This window comes from Rhyacophila brunnea, unplaced genomic scaffold (assembly GCF_057557595.1).
Source record: "Rhyacophila brunnea isolate RB1 unplaced genomic scaffold, BYU_Rbru_1.0 scaffold_67, whole genome shotgun sequence".
Lineage (NCBI taxonomy): Eukaryota > Metazoa > Arthropoda > Insecta > Trichoptera > Rhyacophilidae > Rhyacophila > Rhyacophila brunnea.
The window spans coordinates 874,901-879,276 of NW_028233336.1; the positions used below are offsets into that span (position 1 = coordinate 874,901).

The 4,376-nt window shown below is 24.8% G+C and overlaps 1 non-coding gene across 1 annotated transcript; it reads left to right on the top strand.

Annotated features, from left to right (window-relative positions):
- The first annotated feature begins 4,037 nt into the window (after nt 1-4,037).
- Nucleotides 4,038-4,110, top strand: TRNAV-AAC (transfer RNA valine (anticodon AAC)). Its single transcript has one exon. It is a non-coding gene; the product is annotated as a tRNA-Val (tRNA).
- The last annotated feature ends 266 nt before the right edge of the window (nt 4,111-4,376 follow it).

Consider the following 4,376-nt stretch of genomic DNA (forward strand, 5'->3'; position numbering starts at 1 on the left):
TTCCCAATGGTGTCTCTATCAAGGGAACAACATGTACTTGCATCTACTTTGTTCTTGCTTTTAGGATTATCTAATCCCCCACTTGATTCGATAAGTGATAAATAAGCAATCAAAAATAAATAATTAAATTTCATGATTAATTTTTATTATTCTACATGTAAATAAAATTATTTTTATATGGATCCATATTTGGCATTCTATTTAAAGAATCTCGTCATTATTGTTTTTTTTACTAAGCTTTGCATATATTATTCACAAAAAAAGAAAATATTTTATATTTTAATTAATTTAGGATATAAATTCTTTTGGAACTTCAATCTAATAAAATCCAGAGTCGATTTTTCATATAAAATTTGTATTATACTTAAATGGGATTACAAAAGTCATATTTTTTTAAAAAAATTCATAAAACAATAACTAAACCATAACAATAGTAAAGTAAAACCAGCTAGATCCTATTATTTTGTAATCAACTGGCTCAACTGAAGTATAATTTTAAAACCGTGTCTAAGTGTTTTTAATTTTTTCTTTTGCTAATTCCTTATTATAACTAAGCATTACTGTCGATTAACATATATTTTATGACAATTGTTAAGAAAATTTCCTTCAAATAAAGTTTTAAGCTACAAAAAACAAAGCAAATCCACATTTCTCATTAAATTTTGTCCTTAGTCAAGGTTGAATTTCAAAACATTTTTTTTTAAGTTAATGGATGCATTTACCACACTTCAAAAAAGATTATATCCATAGATACCTATTTAACCCCCTTTTTAGTTAAGTCGGCGCAAAAATTTTCCGAATTTCATGCCAAATTTTTTAATGTGTCTATCGACTTTTACCCATGATATATTTTCTATAATCAATTCATAATATATTTTATTAGTTCATAAATATCACCTTTGCCATTAGGAACTTTATAAACTTTATATTTTCTTGTTTAATTTTTCTATTTAATTAGTGCGTTCTCTAAATAAAAAATTTGGCTATTGGTTGGTGGCTAATTGATATAACATCCTTATACAATATTTTTTTATTCTATACGTTATAATTCGTATATTATAATTATTTCAACTGTGTTACAACTAAAGTTTCAATGATAATAATAATATAATGGATAGCGTCCCGATTTTTTTTAAATTATGTATTTACAGCACACAAAAAACAAAATATAAATGAATGAGTTGAATTTTAAACACAGTCACCATAAAATCACAATATACGAAATAAGAATTACCGAATGATGGATTTTGAAGATAAACTTCTACGTTTATTTCTAATGTAGAGAAATTTAAGAAATTGAAAAATTCCGCTAATTCGATAAATTTTATTCCTAGATTCTTTTTCACACCATCATAATTATATTAATTAAAATATAGATTGATTACTTGGTTTCATAGAGCCATTAGATAGCACGAAAAAAATAAAATTAATTTCTAGCGGTTTCAAGGAAGAAAAATCGGATATGTTTTATTATATGAGCTTTTTATTCAAGATTATTTAAATTCAAAATAGATATATTTTGATTGACAAATGCAATGATAAAAAATAATCGATAGAATCGTATTTCATAATTCAATAATCATAAATATAGCTAAATCAGGCTGCCAAATTATTTCCTTTAGAATTCAACAGAAATTCCACTTTTTTGTAGAATTAAATAATGTTTTTATATTTGTTTTTTGAATTTTGATTTTTAAATTCTTTCTGAATTGTCGTTAATTTATTATTTTTTTATTATATTTATATTCATAGATACTTTATGTTCTACTAAAAATTTCTTAAGCCCAGAAAATTTTATATTTTATGAGCATAAATTATGCTTTTAAATCTTTACTTTAACGAACAAAAAATAGTAATCTGATCAATTTATTTTACCTATAAAACAATTTTAAGGAATTACGATTTGTATATTTTAAATCAATGTAGATATGCACATTCCATCATTGAAATATACAGAACCGCATATAGTCACCATAAATAAATGTAAACATTTTTTTTTAATTTAAAATAAAAACCAGGGGATTTAATAAAAAAATATAAACGGAGAATTGAATTTGATGATTAAAATATCCTTCGTTTCTTAATTTAACTGGAACAGGTGTTAGTCGATTACCATTTAATTTTAAACCAAATTTAAAAAAATTCTGAATGGGTCTATATAGGTCATTTTGAATAGAAACAGAATTGTCGGGTACTAATTAAATTGGATATAAAAAACATATTCGATTGGTGGTTTTATTATGGATTGAATTATTTGTTTCCCAGTTATCTAAGCCTCGAGGTATTATGGAGTCTGTTACATGAGAGCCTGATATAGTGAAGTCTTGCATTGGGGGTTTTCTGCTTTTCCGTTGGATTTGTTCGCCTAGAGACTGGAAGAGGAAGAAAACAGCTGTTGAAGTACTGTTATTTTTTAAATTTATATTTTTTTGGGCCATATTAACTTGTGTTATACATATATAAAAACTGTAAAGTAGATAATCGCTTACAAAAATAATATTAGCCAGTTATATTCAAAAAAAAATTTGTATAATCTATACATTCGCATATAAAATTATATATTTAATCATATAGGAAAACTTAGAGTCCACATAAAATCCATTTAAAGAATATAAAAAGATTCTTTAATGTATAATATAACTACAATAACCCCTTAATAAACAGCAATAGTAAACTAAAATTTAACAATGATTATTTAAGATTTTATTATTGTTCAGACTTTAACCATAATCTATGTATCTTAATTAACAATACCCTAGCAAAAATTTTACATTATCTTTTACTAATATTTATACCTTACCTCTAATTTAATCATTATTAACTTTTGTGCTTATTTGAATTGATATGGAATGTTTAATAGTAGGAAAAATATTTATTTCTAATGTTCATATTGCAGAGGCTTAATTTATTAAAAGGTTAATCATCTAGGTATTCGAAAAAATTGCCTACTTTATTTCTAGCCAATATTTTTAATACGGTATTCCTATTTCTTTAAGATGTTGTCCTCTTTGCGGAATTTTTAAAACAAGATACAGATTTCGGTGTTCCATTTAAGGCTTGAATTATGCCGATCACTGTTCCTTGGTACAAAATAATTATATCAAATAGCCAAATATTTAAAAAAAAATTAATTTGGCAAGGTTTTAACATGTAGATATGCATACAAATACCATATATAAATTTTAATTGGTGAAACAAGAGCAAAAAAATTGCAAATATCCAATAAACATCATATAAAGGAAATAAAAAAAGAATAAAGTTTGTCATCAAGAAAAGATGTTTGAACTTTTAAATGCATTCGTGTATAGCTTTAAATAATTTAAAAATTAAGCGGGTCTATTTTCATTTAAAAAAACTTATGGTACTTATTGTATATTTCCAGGGATTTTCCTATATTTGTTTTATTTACGATTTTTTATGGTGATAATTTCTCTTTCTCATGCATTTATATGAGAAGACATTAAATTCATGATTATAATCGTCGTGGAATCTAAAAATATCATTTTAAAATCTTGCTTTTTTAGTTGGTTTTGAAAGAAAGGATGCATTAATGAAGATTTAAAAAGCTAAAAGAGTATCAAACAAGTCTTTTATATAGAGAAATCAATGTTTTATTGAATAAATTTAATCGGTTGAAAATCAAATATATATTTTACATGTTTATGGGTAGATTTGATTTTTAGCTATTTAATCTTATTCAAAAAAACGTTTATAATTCTTTATAACATATTTGGTGGAAACTTCTTTCGACCTCATCATCCTTACAATCTTTATGAATGCATCCACCCATTTCAAGACTTATATGTTCAATCGTTTTTCTTATCCTAATGTTTGTGTATGTATATGCTTCCTCTTCGGTTAGTATTCCTAACTTATTAATATATTACTTATGGTATTTGTAACCACAACATCCCATGTTATGACTTATAGTACTTTTCGTGTTCTGCATTTTAAATCGAATTAATCTATAAAGAAGTAAATTATTTTGAAATTTATTCATAAACTTGTATAATAATTCTGTAAAATCGATTCCACAAGTGTCGCTAGTGTAGTGGTTATCACGTATGCCTAACACGCGTAAGGTCCTCGGTTCAAACCCGAGGCGACACATATTTTTTTATGGTTTTACCATTGCAATTTAAGAAATATGAAATTGAATTAATATGCTTAAATTGACCATGAGTATTAGAGTGGTTTAGGTAATTCGTTACAATTAAAATTCCCGATGCAATATGCTTTTTCTCTATTGCTTAAGTAACTTCTTGGTTAATATCGTGAAAGTAATATTACAACATAAACTAAAAGTAGTCAGTACAAATTGCTTTTAAATAGATTTTACGTTAGTTTATTTTTTTTTAAATGTAAACTTTGATTAC